Below are 26,206 nucleotides of genomic sequence, written 5' to 3' on the forward strand. Positions count from 1 at the left end.
TTTATTTCAAGTTGCTGCACCAGTACAACTTGATCATTCTTGCTAATGAATTAGCAATCACATGCTCTATTTAAAGCCCTATATATCACAATCCAAATGCATGTTCATATATTTGCATTTTCAGAACTGTTTCCTTACAGGTTTAAAATATAATTTCTGATAACTCTGTGGGAAAATTACATTTAGTATTTATGGTCTATTTTTAAATTCTGAAGAGAAAATTGCTTCAGAATTAGTTATGGCTTAAAGTCATTTTCATGCTCAACAGGCAAGCAATAACATTATCATGAGAAAACCCAATTGCACTACAACTCTGGTAAATTTCATGAGTCTGATTAACTATCGCCTATATTATTAGTCCCAGACAGAAAGACTAATTTTAGCCCAATATTTAGTGGTTAAAATGTTGGTAGCAATAACTGGTGATGCAGCAACATATTCAAAGAAACCAATTAAAAAAAAAATTCCTTCACAAAAACTAGGCAAATATGTTTCTATACAATAAAGAAAGCCAAAAATAGCAAGATAAAATATTGTTAATATCCAAATTTTTAGTCTACTCTAGAAAAGCTATACTGATTTAAGATATCATTGCAAGATCCACTTCAGAAAGAGTTAAATTAGTTGTTAGATTTAAAGGTTCCAAAATAGCATGAATAATAGCAAAGATAACACAAAAACTAGATTTAGTTATAATAGATTTGCCATCAATATTTACCTAAGCAAATGGTAAGGAAACAAAACCAGTAACATATGTCTACTTGGCATGAAAGATTAATATCTGAGTTAAAGAATTGAAGAATATTGTAATTGAAATGGCTAAAAGATTTTATTCTGTGGCATGATTAAAGTAGCTTTATTTGTAATTTTGCTGCTCCCAATTCAAAACAATGAGCCGCATTCAGCTAGAAGAGAGAATTATTTTCTTTAGACAGTTGTAAAAAACCAAATGAGATGAACAATATCAAACATTAATTTGTTTTGCTTTATGTGAATGAATCTCACTAGGATTAAACTAAACTACTGAGATTAAGAACATTCAGAAAAGTTTGGAAACATGCCCAAAAAAGCATCACTGAGTTTTTTCAGTGTTTGGGTAGCCAAGAGTTCTGAATTTAATTGGACTTTTTTCCGGCTGGGCAGATTTAAAAGGATACAACTTTATATCACTACTTTCAACCTCAGTTACATTTATACAACAACATCGAAGAGCATTTGGTAAAACAAAAATCTGCAGACACCATGGTTGAAGTAAAAACACAATGCAGCAGATCAAACAGTGTATATAGCAAAGATAAGGATACATTACCAACATTTCAGGCTTATGCCCTTCATTACAGTATGAAAAAATGTAGCCTGGCGCCGAAACATATTGGTGGTGGGGGGAGGAGCACATCCCCAAAGGCAGGAGATAATAGGTGGATAAGGGAGGGAGGGAACCCCAGGGGAGGAGGAATGGCTCTGCAAATGGAGGGAAGGGGGTGGAGAGCTGGAGAAAGAAGACAAAAGGATACATAAATGAGATCAATTTGTACCTAAGATATTGAAAGTAGAGTTTAAACAAAAATGGAAGCTTATCCAGTTGGCCAAGATGAATGTGCAATTGTTGGATCTAATGATGGATTGATGAGAATTTCAGCAATGGGTTATCTAATGCAGTAGTGAACACTTACATTTGGAACAAAGGAAGACAAATTGAATTACAAAATCTTTCGATTCATGGGAAAGACGAATTGCAAGTGTTTCAGTACTTCTAATATTAAACTGGATGAAATCATAACTGTTCCAAGAATATGTACTGGACAGGGGGCACATAACTTGGATGCAACAAAGGCATTAAGACAGCTGGTAGCATTCCACAATTGCAAGTTTCCCCCAGGTTCCTAGATATTGCCACTAAGGGAACACTTGTACATGAGGTGGGAGAAATACACCTAGATCCTCAGTAGATTCCAATGGAAGAATCCTGAGCCAACTACTGTTCAGTAAAAACTAAACCATGGAATGGCAGTTGCATTGGCATTCCTTCTGCCAGTGTGAAAGATGAAAAAAAAGGTATTAATACAGGATAGCTTGGATGTTTGCCAAAAAAATGCAGAGATTAAGAGTCCACTGTGGTCAATGACCTTCACTCTCAAAATTTTCATCATTCAAATTCCTGCCAAGGCCTTGACCCTCCTCTTTTAAACTCCCTTAACCTCAGAGGTATCTACACTCTACCCAAGGGGACTTCATTTTCAAGACACCAAGCACATTTCCTTGTTAACTCTCTCAATTCATCATCCTTTTCTCCAGCAAGATCCACCTCTGAACAAGCTTTACTAATATCTCAAGTAGCTTCATGTCATATTTTGTTTAATATTCCTGTGGAATAATCATCTTCAAATTTTTATTACTGCAGCACGCACATGCAGTTGAGTGTTAATGAAACTCCTCTTGGTTATATGGTCAAGCTCTCTTTGATGATTCTGGCCTAAAAAGTTCCAATTCTTTCTAGCGATCAGTATTTTTGCATAATTTACTTCAATGTGGACATAGCTAATAATCCAGGAAATCTTTAACCTTTGAACTTTTGGGGTTCAATATGACCAAAAACTATCAATTAATTAATTTTGAAATGCTTTGCTTTTCTCAAATTCTGATGGTTTAATTTTTAATTTACAACATTTTTTATAATAGTTCAAAATCTAACATTTATGATATGTTGTTCGGAATAAGAGAGGCTCCCTCAGATAAAATTTAAAAACCTGGGAACAGGCTGAAGAAACTTGGAATGTAATTTTCAAATTGGTTAATACCTCTTCTTTATGTGCTCACCACTCTCTCCAACAATGTAAAGTAGTTCATAAGGCTCACATGTCCGAAGTCAAACTATCTCATTTTTATGTGGCTGCACCTCCTTATTGTGATAAATGTAGCAATGGAGATGCTTCATTAATTTATATTTTGGATATGCCAGAGCCTTGAGAAATATTGGATCAAAGTATTTCTCTGCACTTTTTAAACAGTTAATTTCAAACCAAATCCCGAGAGAGAGAGAGAGAGAGAGAGAGAGAGAGAGAGACAGACAGACAGACAGACACACACACATAACGTTAATGACATCTGAACTTCATGTATTAGCCTTTATTTCTCTAAAGCTAGGCAGGAAATGTTGCTTAGATGGATAGGCCTAATCATGCTTAATGACCACGTGATGTCACATTTATACTTAGTGAAGATTAGATGCTCAATTTACGATCTGAATGACTAATAATGTAATTCATCACTCTGATAAGAATGTTGTTTACTTTTTTGGCTAAACAGCTTTTTTCTTGGTAGTGGTTTTAGATTTTATTTTAATATAAAAAAAATTATCAATACAATATAATCTGTTTGATGAGAATGTAAAGTACCTTGGATGAAATTATATGAGTTAAGTGCAATATATCCTTTTAAATGCTCACAGATCCATGTGTACTCTGTATTTTTTAAAGTGAAATTACAATGTTGATAAAAATATTGAAAAATAAATCACATTATTGTTACGAGCCCAGAGGACCCAAAATCCAACAGCAATAGATATTCACCAAGAAAAAATTACTTTTAATTATCTTTAAACATGAAAATAGAATCAAACTTTAATTTATCACTATTGACTTACTTAACCGCCTTCTAATACTAAGCACGTGTATGTAATATGTGTGTAAGTTCAGAAAAGTTCTTTGGTTCACAGTCTAAGCTCACTTCTCATTCCTCCAAGTTCACTGGTTGCAGGTAATTCTTATAATGTGCACAGAATTTAACATTTATAAAGTTCACCAGGCTTTGGTGCTTGAAAGGTAAATGGTTACTGCTCAGGAAGGTTCTTGCTGGTTTTCAGACAGAGATTTGTTGATCTTTTTAAATCAGACAATTCAGTATCTTGCTGATGAAACTTGCCCCCTTCAGGGTTCTCCAGATGATAACCTCTTTCTTTCAGGTCACCATAGAGTTCCTTTTTGTTTCTCTTATTCCAAGTGAAACATTAGACAGTTAGTCCTCTCCCCTTGCATGAACCACAAGGGCTTTGATCAGGCCATCTTCCAAAAAGGCTTTCCACAAGCTTGCCAGCTTGTCCTGTTCCAGCTGCTTCTGCTGGCTGTAACACTGTAGAATCTCTCTCACACACACACACACACACACACACACACACACACACACACACACACACACACACACACACACACACACACACACACACACACACACACACACACACACACACACACACAAAATCCTGTTTGAATCTCTCTGCTTGCAAAACCACATTTCCCTCTTAGAACAGCAAGCTCTCTTCCAGACAAAAAGTGGCTCCAACAAGATCTTTCATCTGTTGCCTTTTGTAAACAATAATCCATTAGCGAAGTCTCTTGGGCACCCTTCAAAGCTCTTGGAAAAGCTGTGGAGCTGATAGCAGAGCTCCAGTATTTCAAACAAGATCTTTTTTAAAGTGTTTGTATGTAACCTACTCTAACAAACATTTCCCAATTTATATCCCAAAAATATGTCTATGTACTCTGTCACATTATACATAAACAGAAATCATAATGTACTTCTAGCAAAGTACATTGTCAAAGCAGAAGCATCCTAGGAATTGAGCCTGGGTTTACAATTAGAATAGCAATAGAAGTATTATTTATTATAACTGAACTGTAAACAAAACACTTCAGGACTTCTAAACATGTATTCATTTTTGACATGAAAACTCTGAAGTTGAGATTGGTGAATCTGGTTTGCTACATTTTGCAGTTGTATGTCAGAATCAGGGGAAATTGGTAAAATTATTTTTAAAAAATGGAAGACTTTTAACTGATTATTTTCATTGCAAATACAACTCTGTATTGTGGGATTGAGAGTTTTTAAATGGTGTACTAAGTTTACAAACTAACTGGTCCCAAAAAGAAAATTGGATTTTAAGTCTAAATTCTCACCCAAATTCATAATTCTCCCAACAATGGACCAATAGATCTAAACATAGGTTTATAAATGCTATCATCATATCTGCATCAACTACCATCTCTAGCAGTTCACCACTCAGTGTAAACATCAACACACTGACATTGATAAATAGTTAATTGTAATTTTAGAGTTATGTTTAGTAAATTCTCTATGCAAACTCAAAACTGACATTTGCACTAAATTTAGTCCATGAGTAATAATCAGAAAAAGGAACTGGGGCTGCTGCTTTCCTCTTCTATTGCTCAGGGACACAGGCCTAGTGTAGAATTTGTACTTATTTCCTGTTGGATTCACCAATGCTAATTTCTTAAATGCTAAATGGTGGGCCTCCTGTTTTAAGTCACATGGACCTTTGCACTTACTTTGCAGATAAAGACACTCCTGTGAGTTCTGACTGTCTCGATATTCTATTTTTGAAGTTCAGCATGAAAAATCACTCTTTTCACCAAATATCGCATTGGGCACTCAGGTCACAGATGATTTCAACTCTTCGTAGAGGATATCAAATTCCACAACCACATGCTTTGATGTTGACCTTTACTCCTTGCTGCTTGATTTATATTCTGATCAGAGCAGGAAGGAACTGCAGTAAAATGCCAAAACAAATTTTGATTTTTTGGACAAAAAAATGTTTAACACTCACGCATATGCACACATGCATGTCCTGGCAGGAGGTGTTTAAAATGCTACTCTGAATTCTAATTTCTTTTTGAATCATTCAAGAATTTAAAGGCTATACATGTTCAATTTCTGGTATGTACTAATTCAATTGTACTTAAACTATGTTCCCGAGATAGTTTGTTTCTGCTGTCAGCCAGAATTGCTTGCTGACTAACTGTGAATTAGTTTTACCAGTACCACTGACCTTACTGTTACAAATATCTCTTGTTGGATCATTTGCTGGCAACAGGGTTGATGTTTGAAAAGTGAAGACTTGTGGTATTTTAGCTAGGTGATTAGATCTTAGCCGAAAGCAATTTAGGTGTTACATTGTGTCTGGAAAGTAACATCAGAAGGCACTGAAGAGGAATTATTTGAAAACCCATTAGTCAACTCTCAAGCATGGGGATCTTTCTACACGTCTTGCAAAATATAAAAATAAATGGTTGGCAGTGTCTTATTTTCACACTAGCCATTTTCACACTGCAGGCGAGCAGTGACAATACTTTATCCCGGTAAAATTCCAGGTATTCAGGATTTCCAAGGACTTTCACACCATCATCTAAATTCCTGGGAATTTGCACTCAGAAGAGCAAGTTCACCTCCCCCCCCACCCATTGGGGATCACCCACCTGCCCGCTCCCTCCTGTCTTCCTTCCTTCTGCACTTCCTCCACCCAGCCTGCCTGTCGCCCGCACCCTTCCTTCAGCGCATTGCGATGGCGGCACAATGCAGGATGAATGACCGACTTCATTTCCCATAATCCCTCATGCAGATGGAACCACTCTGGGAAATCCAGCTACGTGAGGGATTATGGTTAACGAAGATGGCCATTCATCCCACAATAAGCTGTTGGTACGATGTGCTGAAGCAGCTCACTTGTCAGGTAATTTTAATCACCTACATGACAGCATGCAAGCGCTGATGTCACGAGGCTTCCCCTTCTTGGCCATTTGCCTTTTCACACCACAGGGAGAAGGTGGTTCGGGAAAATTTCTCAGGGCCGCAGCCCTATCGTGGACCAGTTTTAAATTCCCGGGCCGAACTTTTCACATTGCAGGTTCACGAGGGTTCCTGGGAAAACTTCCTGAAAATCTTCATTTTACACTGTGGTGTGAAAAGGCCCCTTGATAACTTTATAATCTGGTCAAAAGGTCTCACGTTATACTTACGCCGCTTTTACACATGCATCCCACTAAATTGACCATTCAATGTCCCAGGATAGGAATGGGGATTTGGTTTTTCACACATGACCACTCCTAACTAGGACACTGAACGCTTTCACTATTGCAAGGAGCCATCCCCGGGATTAGGATGCATCAAGTGATAGTGAATCTGCCCTAAATCCTGATCAATGTATTATGATCTTAAATTTGAACAAAATTAATCATGCATAATTAAGCTTTACGTACAGCACAGTATGACCCCTTCAGCCCCTGTTGTTGTTGTGCCAACCTATATAAACCTTTAAGGCACCATGGGAAAGTGCAAGCAATAGCTGACAATTTTTAAACAGTGTAGGAAAGTTGGTAGCACTATAGCGTACAATTTATACAGCATGTGAAAGTTGGTAGCTTTTCCCCCCACTGTCTTTATAAATTGTGCACTAATAGTGCTACCAACTTTCTCACGCTATTTAAAAATTGTCTGCTATAACTACAACTCCCACTACAACTTTCCATTGGCAAAGTTTATACCTTCATTTTAATCTTTTCTTCCCTCACATTCCTACACTCATGCAAAAACTTGGGTCATTTCAATCTTACAATGCAATTATTCATTTCACACTTGCCTGATTGCATCTGCAGATACTAGGGATTGTACTAGGGTTCGAGACCATCAATCTCCTGTGTGAGATGACATCATCTGACGCTGGCATTGAGTTGATTTTGCTTTCACACTAGACACTTTAAAGGCCAATTGGCCATTAATTCCTAGGATCATTTGTAAGTGTGAAAAGGGGTTTAAACTGGCAGGTTTCACTTAAAGTTCGAAAGGATGTGAAATAAGCCCCTACTTTTCTTGTATCCACATGCCTGAGTGTTTTTTTTAAATTGTCTTGATTGTACCAGCCTCCATCACCATCCCTGGCAATGCTTTCCAGGTGCCAACTACTGCCTCTTGACCTTCCAAAATGCATCACGTCATATTTATCCAGATTGAACTCCTTTTGCCAGTTTTCCATCCAACTCTGCATCCTATTTATATCCTGTTGTAACCTACAACATCCTTCTACACAGAGTATTTGGCACCTGGAAAGCATTGCCAGGGATGGTGATGGAGGCTGGTACAATCGAGACAATTAAAAAAAACTCAGGCACAGGGATACAAGAAAAGTAGGGGCTTATTTCACATGTAAGGTAGGGAAAATTCAATTTATTGAGTAGGTTTCTAACAGTTGGCACAACATTGTAGGCCGAAGGGCCTGTACTGTGCTGTGCAACGTTTAAGAGGCTTCTAAATAGAGATATGGATAGTGTGCAGACAAAACATAATTAGTTTAATTTGGTACCATGTTTGGCATAGACATCATTGGTCAAAGGTCCTGTTCTTGTCCTATAGTCATAGAGCAAGGGATTGGTTTCAACTCTACTTTCTTGAAGATAGCTGCAGCTTACTTGCATTGTTGAAACCCAAATGAATGTATAAATGCTTGTGGAAAGAAGTGGAAATGCCAGAATCTGCAACAATGAGGTTCTGGAGGAACTCAGTGGGTCAGGTATTATCCACGTCTTCAAATGGTCATTCAATGGTTCAAACATTTCATGATGATTTTTTTTAAGTATTAAAAAAGGCTGGAGAGGAGCCAAAAGGAGATAGGGCCATTGTGAAGTGGAGACTATTGAGAAGGGGTGGGGGTGAGAATTAGAGAAAAATAAGAAAAGCTGTATCTAGAGAAATGATAACATTGGAACCAGATAGATGACAGGGTTACCTAAAATAAAATAAAAATTTAAAATGTCATGCCATTAAATTCCCAATTAATCTTATAACCCAATATTTAACCATATTCTTCCAATCTTAGATATAATTGACGCAAAGAATTTATGGGCTCTGTCATATAAACCAAAACATCATCAGCAAATAAATTAATCTTATGTTCCTCTTGACTAACCTTTATACCTTTAATCTTGGAATCTTGTCTCATTAACTCTGCTAAAGGTTTTATTGCTAAAACAAAGCTGGAGATAAAGGACATCCTTGTCCATTTCATCTAGACAATGGAAAAGCAGAAGAAATTTGTCCATTAGTTACAACTTTAGCAGAGGGATATTTATATAAAGTTTTATTTGAATTAATAAATGTAGATCCAAAACCATTTTTTCTAATACCTTAAATAAATAATTCCATTCTAATCAATCAAAGGCCTTCTCAGCAACTAAAGTTACTGCTACCAATAAGTCGCCCTTCTTTTGCGATAAATGTTATAAATTGATCAATCTAACAGCATTATCAGCAGATTGCCTTTTTTTTTTAAATAAAATCGGCTTGATCCATAGGAATTACATTTAGTGGATATCTAGCCACTCTGCCAAAATTTTAGCAATAATTTTATAATCAGCTTTTAACAAATATACTGCACTGTAAGATTCAGTTTTTTAACAATCCTCTATATCTTTCTTAGGTATCACATATAGTTACATTTAAAAAAGATTACAGTAGAGAATGAATTTCCGCTGCTTGTCTCAACACCTCCAAAAAGGAGGTATTAATAAATCTTATTTAATTTCTTATAAAATTCAGGCAGAAAACCATCCTTCCTGGTGACTTACCGCTTTGCAAAGAACCTCAATTTCTCTTGCCGTAAATGGAGCATCTAAATCTTTTTAATCTTGATAATTCAAGGTAGACAAATTAATTTGAGACAAAAAATATCAATTTTAATCTCATCACTATTAAATTGGGATCTATATAAATTAAAATTAAAATCCTAAAGGAGTCATTTATTTCTTCAGGTTTATAAGTAATCTTCTGAGAATTCTTTTTAATAGCATTAATTGTTCTAGAAGTTTGTTTTACCTTCAATTGCCAAGCTAGAAATTTATGAGATCTTTCTTCCAATTCATAATACTTTAGTTCTCCCAAAATAATTTTTCAGTTCTACAGGTCTGAATTGTATTACAATAGAATTTCTTCTTTATTAAACTTTTTCTTTTTTCGTTAGAATCCTTTCTCTGCAAATCTTTTTCCAAACACTCTCTTTTTCCAATTGATCATCTTTTTTAGTACAATCCTACTTAATTTTATCTGAATAACTCACTATCTGACCTCTTAAATACACTTTCAAGGCATACCATAAAATTAATTTATTATCCACCTAATTAACATTAATTTCTAAAAATTCTTGAATTTGTTTTCTTATAAAATTACAAAAATCTGCCCTTTTCAACAATGCAAAATTAGATCTCCATCTATAAAATTATTTGTCCTTTTCAGCAACTAACGATCAAATAAAATCCTAGCTTTGTTCTCGATATGCATAACTCTTCCTTATAACTGTGCCGACATTAAAAAGAATAGATAAGAATAAAAATAACCCTTTTTCTTTGGATTTAACCTTCGCCAAATATCTATCAAAGTTTTAGTCCTAGTAACTAACTTGTGACTTATCCAAAATTTAATCAAGACAACAATTAAAATCTCCTCCAATTGGAGTTTCAGCAAGATGCATAAAAGAATCATGAATAAATCTTCCTTCATCAACATTAGGTGCATACATACTCACAATGGTCCATATTTCCAAGTAGATTTGACAATATAGCAAAACGTATCACCCAACAGGATCCATAACTACGAATTGAATCTTAACAGGTTAATTTTTATTCATCAAAATAGCAACCCCTCTTGCTTTAGAATTAAATTATAAAGCTACCTCCTGACTACCCAATCTCTTTAATGTTTTTTTGCTCTCTCAGTTAAATGTGTCTCATGTAAAAAAAAGCCATATCAACTTTCATTTTTTTTAAAATACAAGCTAAAACTTTTCTCTCTTAATTTAATTATTAAGCCCATTTATATTAAAACTTATAAAATGTTATTAACCGCCATTTCTTAAATCCAAAAGTTAATGAGCTCTCGCCACCCGCTCCATTGGACCCCCGCTCCATAAAAACCTTCAATTACATTTGACATCTCTCAGCAAAAATAAATAAAAAGTAAAGATAACCAGAAAAAAAAACTTGAAAACCCCTTGAAAAGAATAAGTATTGATAAAAAGAACAGTACTCCTTCCCTCTATTTTGCGGGAAGTGACCTCGCCACAAAATGGCACATGGTTGCGGAAGGAAACAATTAAAAAGTTTACTGCCCCCTGGACAGAATATACATTGCTTTAATTAAACAGTTCATTTATAAGTATAAAACACTTCTTCAAAGACTTTATTCACTTGCTCATCATCGACCTCAACCAATTCTTGCTGCTTCCACACCTGTTCTGCAACTTGCACCTTCTCAGGTTGGTCTGCCAAAACTTACTGAATGACTTGACTCTGTACATCCTTTCATTGATCTTGCTTAATATTCGTAAGAGAATTTGCAAATTTCAAAGCTGCTTCTTCATTTATTTAAAAAGAAACATGATTGATTTTCTCCAGAAAACACCAAGTGTAGCTGAATATCGGAAAGAAAATTTATATCCATTTTTCCCCCCAGAATACTGATTTCACAGGATTAAACTCATTCCTTCTTTTCACAATTGACATGCTTAAATCCACACAGAAAAATACCTTGTAATTTGCCACTGTTAATGGACCTTGATATTTTTTGGCATTTTGTACAGCCACTCTTAATATTATTTCTTTATCTTGAAAGCATAAATTGAGTGTGGTACTTGTCCCGGGAAGGGCTTATTTCTATTAGCCCTATCCAGTTCGTGCATGTCTGGAATCCTTTTATTTTAAATTGTATCAGATTAAAGGCTTTAAAATCTTCAACCAACTCAACAATCTTCATATTATTCCTGTAACTATGATTTTCAAATACATCAGTCTTTTGTAAAAGTTATTTCCTTTGCACATCCCATGCCATAACAGAATCTTCTATTTTATTAACTGTATCTTTACATTGTTCCACTTCATAAAGATAATCTTGAATATCATCTTCAATTTTCTGACCTTGAATTTTAACTTTATCAACAGCTTTAGATTATTTTGCCATTACTACTTTAATATTTTTCATTTCACCCTTAACATATTCAAATTGTGCTTTAACATCACTTCTGACTTATCTAAATTGCAAATTCATGTTTACACATTAACTTCATTTGGTTGATAATTATGGAGGTTTGTTCTTGAGCTTCCATACCTTGGGTTCTGGCTTCAGGATATCTGAATTGTATAGCTTCAATCCCTTGAATCAGTTGGTCTTCATCTTTTTAATATTCTATTCCTGCTCCTTCCAATTCTTCACAAGCTTTTTCTTCCTTCTCTTTATCTTGATTTTCATCCTTTTGTCCCTCTGAATCGCTTCCAGATGGTCCTGATTCAGTATCTAGTTGAATCAATGGCTGTGTCTGGCTACCAAAGCTGCTGACAACAGCCTTGATCAGTTCAGCTTGTTCCATTGTGCACATGTGCGAACTCTCGGGCATGCGCAGCTGCTCCTGCTACTCTGTAGTTCAATGGTCTTCTTCTGGACTCCAACGCCATCTTCCCCAGCTCCACGGAAGGGTGGCACTGGAGTCATATGGATCCTTTCCGTTGCAGCGCGGGTCACTCTTGAAAGGAGGAACTTGAGCCCAAAGCTCCATTGTTAAGGTAGGTCCAACTTCTTCACTTATACCAATGGTCTTTAACAACAGCTTTTTTAGTTGTTTGAATCTTTCCTTTCCTTGAACCCATAGTATACATAGTATATCGATTTATGAATAAATTCCCAAAGTTTTAAAGTTTGAAAAATTGAAAAAAATTACTTTTGGTCAGTTTTTGATTAATTCTGCCACGCCCCCCCCCCCCCCCCCCCACCACCACCCCCGTAAACATCTTTTCTTGAGTACAGTTCACTACCAATAAGTTGAAATTCAGCCTGACCTGCAGGAAAAATTTCAGGCTTGTATGTGATTTCATGTATGTACTCTTGACTATAAATCTGAGCTTTGAGAGCGAGAATTTCATGATACAAAATGTTTATTTGTTCGATTGAAGGTTCTAATCACATGAAACCAAAGGTCTTATCAAAATGAGAGGTGATCATCAGCAATTCCACAGACTAGAAGGGCCTGTTTCTGTGTTGTAATGTTCTATGTTTCAATTGTCTAGGATCTACTTTATATTTTCTGTGATTTCTTTTCCTCCCATATACAATTTTGGACCTGGTAGAGCTCTGTCCACAGTATAACTTTATTTTTCATGTCAGTCTCTCAACTATTTATTCACTTTCACTGTTTGGATGTTGCTGGCAGGTGCAGCATTTATTGCCATATTTAATTCAATCAGTCTCATAGAAAATTATGTAAGACTATAAGCATTGAGTGTTTCACACAGATTTTTCCCAGCTTCTCAAAGTGGGCCACAAGGGCCTTTTTAAATTGTGCTGCATATTTAATTATTAAAAATTATTTTAAAATTTCCTCACTGGATTATATCCCTCTGGTTTTCCATTCCTAAAGTTTTGGTGACAGTGAGTGTGAGGCTGTTGTCAGTATACCATTCAGCCAAGTTTTAAATCTGCCTCCTGAATGCTGCCTTACTGCTCCTTTTTATACAGCCCTCCAAAGTGGTATTGTTAACAAATAGTGTTTTTTGCCATGCTGAGCCACGCAGTTGTAGGTGCAAAGCAAGTAGAGCAGGGGTCCAAAAACACAGCCCTGTAGTGGTCGGGTACCATTGGAGATTGTGGAGAATATGATCTTGCACAGATTTGGGTATTAAAGCCCAGATCTTGGAGTTTGCTGATCACTTTTAAGGGGATGATGATGTTGAATGCCGAAATGTAGTCAATAAAGAGCATCCTGATGTATACATCTCAGCAATCAACAAATGACTTTTAACAACTGATGAAATGACATGTCTGGACTTGACAGTCACCCAATGCCAAAAATACTTGAGAATTTCAGGAATTCCATAAAATTTCTTGTAGTCATGATCCTACATGTTGGAAAAATAAACAATGGTGGCTGTATTTTCAAATCAAAGGCTAATAATTTTTTTTAATTAATTCAAGTCAGTAAATAAGGAGATGTACCTTCCTTCAATTAAATGTCTATCTAGTTAAATGTAGGAGGGAAATTTAATTGTAATATTCAAAGTCATCTCCCAAGCAGAAAAAGAACGACTAAATCAAGGCCTATTATTATGGAAGTAAAAAATTGTATATTGTTGCATGTTTTAAAACCTTGAAGGAGCACTGAAAATCAGGGGAAATGTTCATAATTCATGGATGGTTTCTAATTACAAACTCCAATACCAGTAATAACAATGCACAACAAATTTTTTCAAGACATGTCCTCTGGTTTGTATCTCACCTAACATGAGTGGAAAAAAAGTTCATCTACATTTGCTCTGTCTATCCCCCTCACTTTTTAATACCTCCATCAAATCTCCCCTCATTCTTCCACACTGAAGAGAATAAAATCCTAACCCATTTAACCTTTCCCTGAAACTCAGTTCCTGAGGTCCAAGCAACATCCTAGCAAATCTTCTCTGCACCCTTTTGATCTTATTGATATCTTTGTCACAGTTAGGTGACCAAAACTACATACAATAATCCAAATTTAGCCTCACCAATGTCTTGTGCAACTTTACCATAACATTCCACTCCTATAGTCTCTTTACAACCCCATCCACCTGAGACACCACTTTCAGGGAATTGTGTGTCTATATTCCCAGATCTCCCTGTTCTACTGCACCCCTCAATGCTCTCCACAGGGGTGGGCAACCCTTTTTTCTAAAAAAACACAATCCACCTTGAGTTTTCCTTATGCCAAAAGTTCTCTGTGATTAGTAAGGGATTGCTTAAGGTGGCATGTGAATGGAAAGAAAAAGGTTGAAAACCACTGCTTTAATTATACCTAATTGACTCGTTATGTACATGGCTCCATAACTCCAAAAGAATGGGCCAATGACAATTTTTCTCAAGCAAAATATTTCAGTAACAATTGGGTCTAGAGCAGTAGTTCTCAACCTTCCCTTTCCACTCACATCCCACCTTAAGCAATCCCTTACCAATCACAGAGTACTGATGATATAGGGAATACTTAAATTTCATCTGCCATTTTTCAGCACATTTTCAACAATTTTTCCAGCTGGTCCAGATCTCTCTGCAAGCTTTGAATCCATCATCGCTGTCTACTACTGATGTCAGGCTCACTGGGCTACAATTTCCAGGGTTATTTTGGAGCCTTTTTTAAACAACCGAATAATTTGAGCCGCCCTCCCATCCTCCTGCACCACACCCGTGGCTAAGGACATTTTAAATATTTCTGCCAGAGCCCCTGCAATTTCTACACCAGACTCCCTCAAAGTTTTGCCAGGTCCCAGGGATTTATCCACCCTTATTTGCTTTAAAACAGCAAGCACTTCCTCCCCTTTAATCTGTATAGGTTCCATGACCTCACTGCTTGTTTTCCACATTTTCCACGACTCTCTGCCCTTTTCCTGAGTGAATAAACATACAAAGCTGATCATTCTGATCTTCATGGGAACCAATTTTGTCCATTTGCTCTTAATATACCCGTAGAAACACTTAGGATTTTCACTCACATTTAGCCTTCCTGATTTCTTTCTTGAGGTGACCCTTGCATTTTTTTTTTAAACTCCTCAAGTTCCTCATTTGCTCCATGTTCCATGTTGTCTATACCTGCTATAAACCTCTCTTCTTCCAAACCAGATCCCCATTATCCCAAGTCTGCTAACCTTGCCTTTAATCCAGACAGGAACATACAAATTCTACTCTCAAAAAAAAAATCTCACCTTTGCAAGTCCTCCACACTTTCTTGCCCAAAAACAACCTCCCAATCCATGCATTCTAGATCCTTTATTTCCTCAAAATTGGCCTTCCTCCAATTTGGAATCTCAACCCAAAACCCAGACCTATCCTTCTCCATAATCAATTTAAACGAATAGCATTATGATCACTGGACCCAAAATGTTCCCCTACACATACTTCTGTCACCTGTCCTCATTTGTTCCCTAATGGGAGATCCAATATTGCACTCTCTCTTATTGATTTAGAAATCTTTCCTGAACACATATGAAAAACTCCAAGCCATCTAGCCTTTTAAAGTATGGGAGTTCCAATCAATATGTAGAAAATTAAAATCTATTATCACAACCTTATGCTTACTGCAGCTGTTTACTCCTCAAATTCTTGTTATGCAGTCTATAAAACAACCCCATGTGTGGTTATACCTTTCCCATTCCTCAGCTCCACCCATATGGCCTCAGTAGATGAGCCCTCCGGTCTGTCCTGGCTGAGCACAATGGTGATATTTTCCCTGATGACCAATGCCACTCCTCCCTCTTTCATCCCCCATTTTATCATGGCTAAACCAACAGAAGCCTGGAACAGTGAGCTGCCAGCCCTGCCCCTCCTGCAACCAAGTTTCACTAATGATCACAATGTCATAATTCCACATGCCAATTTATGCTCTAAGCTCATTTGCTATTCCTACAATATTCTCTACATTGAAATTGAAGTACCAGAGAACATTTCCACCACGTACAATTCATTGACCTGTAACAATGCATGCAATTTCATCATCTTCCCTCAACCACTCTTCTATCTGCTCTGACACTCTGGTTCTCATCCCCCCTGCAAATCTAGTTTAAACCCACTGGAACAGCACTAGCAAACCTCCCTGTAAGGAAAGGAGTCCACCCCCACTTCAGATGCAAACTGTCCCACCAGAGCAGGTCCCACCTTCTCTGGAAGAGAGTTCAATAATAGAAACCTGAAGCCCTCCCACCTCATCATATCTTTAGCCATGTGTTAAGCTGCACTATCCTCCTATTTCTAATCTCATTAGCATGTGGCATGGGTAGCAATCCTGAGATCACAACACTGGAGATCCTGTTCTTCAATCTAGCACCTAGCTCCCTGAACTTTCTTTGTAGGACCTCCTCATCCTTCCTACCCATGTCATTGGTCCCTACATGGGCCACGACTTCTGGCTGCTCACCCTCTCTCATGAGAATGCTGTGAACTCAATCTCAGACCCTAGCAGCAGGAAGGCAAGATACCATCCAGGATACTCAATCTTTTCCGCAGAATCTCTTATCTATCCCTCTAACTATGGAATCCCCCAACTATGGAATCCCCCAACTATGGAATCCCCCAACTATGGAATCCCCCAACTATGGAATCCCCCAACTATGGAATCCCCCAACTATGGAATCCCCCAACTATGGAATCCCCCAACTATGGAATCCCCCAACTATGGAATCCCCCAACTATGGAATCCCCCAACTATGGAATCCCCCAACTATGGAATCCCCCAACTATGGAATCCCCCAACTATGGAATCCCCCAACTATGGAATCCCCCAACTATGGAATCCCCCAACTATGGAATCCCCCAACTATGGAATCCCCCAACTATGGAATCCCCCAACTATGGAATCCCCCAACTATGGAATCCCCCAACTATGGAATCCCCCAACTATGGAATCCCCCAACTATGGAATCCCCCAACTATGGAATCCCCCAACTATGGAATCCCCCAACTATGGAATCCCCCAACTATGGAATCCCCCAACTATGGAATCCCCCAACTATGGAATCCCCCAACTATGGAATCCCCCAACTATGGAATCCCCCAACTATGGAATCCCCCAACTATGGAATCCCCCAACTATGGAATCCCCCAACTATGGAATCCCCCAACTATGGAATCCCCCAACTATGGAATCCCCCATCACTGCAGCTCACCTCTTTTCCTCCCTTTCCTTCTTAGCTGCAAGACCAGATTCTGTACCAGAGACCATATTGCTGTGGCTTATCCCTGGTAGGTCATCTTCCTCCCCCACCCCAAAAAAAATATCCAAAATGGTACACTTGCTATTGAGGGGAGCATCCATACGGGTGTCCCTTTCCCTCTCCTGACCATCACCCATCTATCTTCCTCCTGCCTCCTAGGTGGAAGTGTCCCTGTAACTCCTGTCTATCACCTCTTCTGCCTCCCAAATAATCTGGAGTTCATCCAACTTCAGCCAAAGCCTTTTCACTCTGACTCAGTCCACTCTGACTATGACCACTCCTTCGATAGCTGCTCCGTTACACAGTCTCGCACTTTTATAGTGATGTTGATTGCCCTTCAACTGTTGAACTTGATGAACCAAAATTATATTGCCATTGATTTCCGTTTGTGCTCAGCATCTGATGCCTTTCGCATCAGTGTCTAACAACAGTCAGCCAGCATTGATGGATTCCAGATGCCCTGATACCATTTTTCCACAGTCTCAATGTCCTGGTGAAACCTTTCACCATGTTCGTCATTGACTGCATCAAAATCAGCAGGGAAGAAGTCAAAGTGCGAATGCAGAAAATGAATTTTCAATAACATGCTGCACTTCATAGTTTTGTATCCTTGAAGCAGGTTGTCAATCAGCTGGATGTAGTTTGATGGACTGTAGTTGCCAAAATTCTCAACATCTTTAAATGCTTTCCGTGCATGCCCAGGCTTAAGACATTGTATTGAGTGCATGCCCTGGCATACTTGGATTGACCAAAACAGCTTGCTTTCTGGACAAGATGCTAGTAGACTTAAAATATGACAGGAAATAACAGGAATAGGTTAATCTAACAAAAAAGTATATGATAGTAAAACTTTTAAGGTTATTCTCATGATCAGCAGCCCAAAACAAATAAAATTCACCCAATGATCAGGAAGCAAAATCGTCACGGTCCAGTGTAATTGTTACTCAGGCAAATGGAGGTTAAAGAACTACAAACTGCATGTTAAAACACCATAAGAAACAAGAGCAGAAATAGGCTATTCAGTCCATCGACTCTGTCCCGCCATTTAATTATGAGCTGATCCATTTCCCCACTCAGTCCCACTGCCCTGCCTTCTCCCCATAAGCTTTGATACCCTGACCCATCAAGAACCCATCAATCTCTGCTTTAAAGATAAATGTCATAGTCTGGGTTTTTTTCAACATCCTTCAAGACTAAAGATTTAAATCTGTTCATAATGGAAAGCATATTGCTCCCACTTCAGACGGGTACAGACCATTAAAAAAAAACTGTGGCCCACGTCTCAAAGAGAGTATTCTAGAGAGTCTCAAAGAGAGTATTCTTCCAATTGGTCATTTTTGCTAATTACAGTGTGCAGAATAGAGGCTGATTCAGGTGTCTGATACCTGGCACTTGAACAATGTAGCCTTCAAAATTGACCCGTCAAAATGTACAGTAATTATCCTCATTTTGTTGAAGATGAGCATAATGGTTTGCTTAGGGCTGTAGTTAGATTTGAAGCATCTAAAAAAAGACCGCATTGGAGATATTTTTTTGAACATACAAGTTGCCTGCAACAGAAGGAAAGGAAACACTGCTGCCCAATAAATCATGAATTTTCTGCCAGGCTTAAGGTCTTAAACTTCATTGTTTTCCTCTGCCTTCTAAAAGCTGTACTGAAGGAAAGAGCATGCAATTCTGGACAATAATACAACATTAAAGAAATAATATTAGTGATGAAGAAGGCGCAGAGATTTATAGAGGGAATTCACCAGGACATTGCCTGGAGGGAGTGTTTCAGTTAAGAGAAGAAACTGAAGAGTCTTGGTCTTTCCCTGAAATAGAGGTTATGGGGAGAGGAAACATGATTTAAGTAAATTAAATTAGGATGAGCAGAGATTCACAGAGTGTAAAAACTTTTCCCCACCAGAAATAGTTAAAACTAGGGAGTATAGATTTAGGTCAAAGGGGTAAGGGATTAAGAAAGGCCTTTTATATCAAGAGAGTTGTTATTTGAAGCCGTTTTGAAAAGTGGGGACAGATTGGTAGAAGACATTTGTCTTGCAAAGAGTGGCAAGTACTGGAATACTGCCCGAGATACAACTGCTGATACTTAAGAAGTGTCTAGACACTTTTTAAAATCGCTTCAACCTAGGAGGCTGTGGGCCAATTGCTGAAAGATGGAATTAATATGGATGGGTGCCCACTAGTCGTCATGGACATGAAAAGATCAATGACCGGATTCTACTCTGTACAACTCTACTATCAGTTTTCACTGAGAAATATCTCCAAAGATAGCAGGAGTAGTCCATGATGTCTGTTGTCGAAGGCTGGTTTTAAAAGTGTGTAAAGGACATGTCTAGCAGATGTTGATCATATGGCTATGTGCTTCAGTGAATGAGCCAAAGATGACTGAACCTTGACTCCAAAAATTTAAAGTGGCAAGTCTGCTACTGCAGCCTGATTATGGAGGTTCGGTTGACGCAGGTTCTGAAGAGTATGATTCTGAAGATTAGCTCTGAGAAATGTCAGAGGTGAGGTCCAGCATTGTAACAAGAATGACAACAAAAGGTATCGGAGAAATTACCACTTTGTTCAACAGTGGTCTTCACTGAAATTGATTTATTCGGTCTACCAGTTAGAAGCTTTGCTTGCAAGTATCATGAAGTAAAAGAAGATGGTGTAGCAACTGTGTTGCAGTGAGGAATGAAGAACAAGAAAATGATCAGACATAGTCAAGTTGAAGTTCAGTAAAAGTAGTTTTCTGAAAGTCACCTGCAGCTTTTGAAAACCCCGCACGTTCCAAATTACATCATCGCATTGTGATGCCATGACATCACTCGGAACCTCCTGAGTCAAATCAATTAAGCCTCCAGTGAACCGCTAGATGAATCAGCAATAGGAGGCTAAACCTCTGGTGCCATTACTGTCCACCAAAATTGGGCAATCATACAAGCCTTCACATTGGGGGGTTGTGGCAAGGGCTGATCAAGGTCAAGATGAGTGGGCTATAGTCGGTCAATTGTAAATGTCTCTGGATGCCTCTCAACATCCAGTACACAAGTTGTATGATTGTTTTGTAGCACTCTGAAGGGGCCCTCATATGGCCTCTGTAAGGGTGGTCCTTGTGCACCTCTACACACAAACTGACAGTTCCGGAGTTCCTTTGGGATGAAGGGTGTTGTTGCTCCATGCCTTGACATGGGAACTGGGGCTAATTTTCCAAGCCGCTCCCACAATCTGCCAAAGAGTGCTGTGGGCACAATCTCCCCAGGTACAATGAGCAGCACTCCATACACCAACTCTGCCAATGAGGAGTTAAGTTCCTCCTTGGGTGCCATTCTTATTCCCAGGAGGATCCAGGGCAGTTCATCCCTAGATGAGTTGCATTGATGGCGCACCTCCAGGGGCCTGATGGCCCAATCAGGTCCCTTGAAGCATGCTAACAGTGCAGCCTTCATGTGTCTATGGAACCGCTCCACCAGGTCATTCACCTGTGGGTGGTAGCTGTTATGTGGTGGAGCTCCACTCCCAGCAGTCGTGACAAAATGTCTCAGAGTGGGCCTCTGTTGGAGCTGATGTGAGTGGGTAGGCTGAACAGAGATACCCAAGCAGAAGTCAAAGCTTTGGCACTGTATCCACCATCGCTGGAATGTTTGCACATTTTTTGAGTCCATCATAGGAACTCCCTCTGGCCACCTAGTGAATCTGTCGATGACTATTAACAAGTACCTAGACCCTCGTGACATTGGAAGCAGGCCAATAATGTCGACATGCACGTGCTTGAATCTATGCTATGGTGGCTGAAAAGGCTGAAGCGGCGCCTTCACAACCTTTCCACTGTATTTCTTTTCCAGAGGATGAAAGTGCCTTCTCTTGTCCATTCATTTAGTATTCCAAGACCCCACCTACTGCCATGTCAGATAAGTCTATAGTCAAGGTGGTTGATGCATCCATTTGTGGATGGACCAGCAATGTGGCCTTCACTAAGACATCTTTGGTCTGCTGGAATACTACCGTCATCTCCTTTGTCCACTCGAGTTCTTTGGCATCACTGGACCGAGGTTAAAGAGGGGTTTCATAATATGAGGTGCAGAGGGTAGAAAGAATCGATAGAAATTGACCATCCCCACAAATTCCTGAAGTCCTTTGAATTTGAGAATGGCTTCCACCTTGCTAGGCTGCTGATCTGATGTCCCAAGAACTTGATAGAGGACTGCCTGAATTTGAACTTGGCAGGGTTCACAGTTAGCCTGAACTCCTGTAGGCAGTGAATGCTGCAGGTGCTTTTTGTGGGAATGGCTGGCGACAAGTACATTGTCCAAGTATACAAAAAGGAAGTCCAAGTCATTCCCTACTGTATCCACCATCGCTGGAATGTTTGCACAACATTTTGGAGCCCAAAAGGCATTCTCAAAAATTCAAAGAGACCAAACGGTCTTGGGCACATCCTCAGGGTTTACAGGTATCTGTTGGTACCCACACACCAAGTCAATTCTAGAAAATATCCTGGCCCCATGAAGATTAGCTGTAAAGTTCTTTATATGGGGCACAGGGAAGCGGTCTGCAGTGGTAGTGTCATTGAGATGCCTGTACTCCCTTCAAGGTCTCCAGCCTCCCATAGCTTTGGACACCATATATAGCAGAGAAGCCCACAGGCCATCAGACCTGCGTATGATTCCAAGTTCCTCCATTTTGTGGAACTCTTGTTTTACAAGCCACAACTTGTGAGGCAGCAGGCGTCAGGCTCGGCCGTGTAGAGGAGGTCATTGGGTGAGGATGTGGTGTGCGATGCCACGTTTGGGTGTGGCAGTGGAGAACTTTCGAGTGCCAATTTCCGGAAACTTCGTAAGAAGTTTGCAGAATTTGTTATTTGAGTATTCCACAGCATCGAGGTGTGGGTTGGGTAGTTTGGCTTTTCAAAGGCAGAGAATCTGGAATGTTGTGGTGTTCACCAACTGGCACCCTTTTAAGTCCACCATCAGTGGTTGGGCTGTGAGGAAGTCGGCTCCCAGCAACAGCCAGGACACAACAGCAAGAATGAACTTCCACGTGAACTTACTGCTACCAAATTTCAAGGGTATAGTCCGTGTGCCATTCATATGAATTGAACTGTTATTCACTACAGTGAGTGCCAGACCCACACTCCTGGTATGTGTGTCAAAGCCGGAAGGAGGAAGGACACTAACCTCTGCACTTGTGTTGACTAAAAATTTGCGCCGGTAGAGTTTGTCCCAGATATAGAGTAGATATGGAGGAGGAAAACCACTACTCGACTAGCTATGTCCTGATCGAGGGAGATTACCACATGATGGTGCTTAGTTGTGTCCACTTCTATCTTGTGCATGTGGAATTGCACCTCAACCTGTCTGAACCAAATTTCAGGTTGAGTGATCCAAAAGACAAGTAGTTGGAGCAAAATCGCTGCATTGTCCAGATAATTTATCAATTTGGATTCATTTCTCAAATAGCCAGGTCTAACTTCACAATCTAAAGTCATAAAATATTTTTGAATAGGCATCCAAACTGGATCCTGATTTGCAACAAATAAAGGATGAGGTTATGAAGTACTTGGAGATATATATCAAGATAGGCTAAGATATTCTGGTTGACTGCCAGTTGCCAGTGGTGTTCCAAAGAGGTCTGTTGGGCCACTTCTTTTTAATGTTGAATGAATGCCTTTGTGGCCAAGTTTGCAGATGATAAAAAGGTAGGTGGAGAAGCAGGTAGTGTTGAGGAAACACGGAGATTGCAGAATGACTTCAACAGAGTAGAGAATGGGCAGAAAAGTGGTCAATGAAATACAATGCCCAAAGTTGTATGGTCATGCACTTTGGTTAACAAAAAAACAAACGGGAAGGCTATTTTTAAATGCAAAGAAAATTGAAAATATCTAGATGCAAAGAGACCTGGGAGTCCTTTGGCATGATAGCCTGGAGGTAAACTTGCATGTTGAGTCAGTGGTGAAAAAGGCAAATGCAACACTGGCATTCATTTCAAGGAGAATAGTATACAAGAGGAGAGATGTGGTGTTGAGGCTTTATAAAGCAATGGTAAGACATCACTTAGAGAATTGTGAACAGTTTTGGACTCTTCATTTAAGAAAGAATATACTGATGTTGGAGAGGGTTCACAAGAAGGTTTCCGTGAATGAGCATTTGACACGTCTTGGCCTGATCTCATTGGAATTTAGGAAAATTTGGGGGGGGGGGGGGGGGGAGGTGGAAGAATCTCATTGGAATATTACGAACGTTGAAATGAATGAACAGAGAACGTGTGGAAAAGTTATCTCCCATGGTGGGAGAGTCGAGGAGAAGGGGGCACAATTTCAGGATTAAAGTGTGTCCTTTTAGAATACTGTAGAGATGAGGAAAAACTTTTTCAGCCAGAGGGTGCTCATTAGGTGTATTTATGGCAGAGATTGATAGGTGCTTGATTAGCCAGGGAATCAAAGGATAACAGGAGAAGGCTGGGCTGAGTGGGAAATTGGATCAGCTCATGATTAAATGGCAGAGCAGCCTCGATGGGCTTAACCTCTTTCTGCTCCTCTGATTTATTGTCTTAAGGAAGGTTTCAATTTTTTTTAAAATCTCCTTTGTGGTTGGTTTTATGTAATTATTTGGTAAAGTCATCTAATGTTAAGCAAGATTATAGCCTAGATTTTGCAGATATACAGACTATTCCAGTGAAAGTACCAGCATACATAGTCCAGCTACATTTTGATACTGGGCTCCTTTTAATTAATTTGATTTTATTTCAAAAAAATTCTAAACAGTTTGATTAGTTTTTTATTGTTTCTGATGTCCTTGAATTAATTCCAATTTTCTGACTACTTTGACACCAACTAAAGAAATGACATTGTTTGCCATTGATCAAAAAGATTCCAAAATCTGCACTCAGACTTGTTTTGCACCATTTCTCTTCTTGATGGATAGATTTCAGAAAGTCTTGGCACAATACATTTTTGACCAGAATATTGGGAAGTTTCAGGCAGAAATCCCTGATGGAAATTCTGCAAACAAATGGAAACTCAGCATGGAGGTCAGCAGCAATTGTGTTCACTCATCACTTTCTGCAAATTCTAGTCCATTATTTTATCAATATCCATGCTTTCACAGACACGTACATATTTTAAAAAGCACAAACTGCTATTCTCAAATCTCCCGAAACATACACAGTACATTTTCTGCCAAAGGTAAAGATCTTAATGAGATATACATAGAGAAATTGAAATGATTAACCCAATTATATTTACATACACAAAAAAATTCAAGTAATAATTATAGTCAAGGAGTAATTAAACTTGAGGATTAACATAACTCAGAAATATACTCTGCAACTTTCTCCTGTTATAAAAACAATGAAGGTACAGTTTTTTTAAATGTAAAGAGACCTGTTACTACAGGTCCTTCCAGCCCACAAGCCTGAGCCATCCAATTAAAATCATGAGACCAATTAACCTACCAACCCATACAGGTTGTAATGAGGGAGTATAGGAGAGCATCCAGAGAAAACCCATGTGGATTTGGGAGAACACGTAAACATCTTATAGACAGCAGTAGATTTGAACCCAGTTCATGGCACTGTAATAGCATTGCACTAACCCCTATGCTAACCAGGCTTTATATATAAACTTTATCATCAAATCAGTGTAATTAGATGCATTTCCACACATAACATCCTAAGCAATCTAAAACATAATCCAATATAGCAAATAGAATATTCTGCTCTTTAATAAGAAACTATTTTGAATGGAATATTAAAGTTACAAAACAATTTAAACTGATATGAAATGGTGGAGCACACTCAATTATGGTCTAACTAAATAAAGATTAACGATTGAACAGTTTCAAAGTTACATCACTCTTCCCGTTTCCTACCATTTGTCAGGGATCAAAATAGTACAATGAGTTGTGAAAACATTTTGGTCATTGAAAATCTCACAAAAGGGAAAGAAAATATAGATTCTTGGAATCTACTATTAAAAGTGCATTCCAACAATTTATGTTTCACACATCTTAAAATACTAACACAATGATTTTAGAAAAAGAGATCAATGGGAGAGAGACAGCAAATGTCTGGAAAAGTTGGCATAAAAGACTGGTAACAAATCTCCAATGCTAAGAAAATAAAAACAAATCTCTGATAAATTACCTAAAAAGAATTGACCTTTTCACATCAAAGAGCATGCCTGAAATACAATTGTTATCTGGTATAGTAGAAGTTACTGTTTGGAGAAACATGCTGAAAAATCTGATTATATTTCTCTCTCAATCAACAGAGAGAAATGATACCCTGACACACATAAATATTAGACTGGTGTCACTAGAAACTGCAATGCTAGAATCTGAAGCAAAAAAATATGCTAGAAACTCAGCAGATCGAACAGCATCAGTGAAGGGAAAAAGAAATTGTCAAAGTTTCGGGTTGAGACCTTCCTCAAGTCGAATTAAGAGTTTCAAACCAAATTACCCACAATTCTTTCTCACCAGCCTCCCCCACCCCCAAATCTGATGTTGTTCAAGTTTATTGTCGTCTGATTGTACATTATAGAACATGACAAAACAGCAGAGCTCCAAACCAACGAGCACTTACACACAATGCACCCTACCCACAAATGATATACATGCAAAGTGTTGAAAAATATATACAAAAAAATGATTGACAGGTTTCTA

At 38.5% G+C, this 26,206-nt stretch overlaps 1 protein-coding gene and 1 long non-coding RNA gene across 10 annotated transcripts in view; both read right to left on the minus strand.

Moving 5' to 3' along the window:
- LOC138760509 (echinoderm microtubule-associated protein-like 4) overlaps nucleotides 1–26,206 on the minus strand; it is a 348,904-nt gene that overhangs the window by 302,712 nt on the left and 19,986 nt on the right. The window lies entirely within an intron of this gene.
- LOC138760510 (uncharacterized) lies at nucleotides 773–20,361 on the minus strand. 2 transcript variants are annotated; one of them, XR_011355672.1, is made up of 4 exons: nucleotides 20,307–20,361; nucleotides 8,756–8,854; nucleotides 5,846–5,999; nucleotides 773–905 (listed from the first exon to the last, which is right to left on the minus strand). It is a non-coding gene; the product is annotated as an uncharacterized lncRNA (long non-coding RNA). The 2 variants fall into 2 exon arrangements; XR_011355671.1 differs by lacking the exon at nucleotides 20,307–20,361 and adding an exon at nucleotides 9,414–9,479.

Source organism: Narcine bancroftii, chromosome 4, assembly GCF_036971445.1.
Source record: "Narcine bancroftii isolate sNarBan1 chromosome 4, sNarBan1.hap1, whole genome shotgun sequence".
NCBI lineage: Eukaryota > Metazoa > Chordata > Chondrichthyes > Torpediniformes > Narcinidae > Narcine > Narcine bancroftii.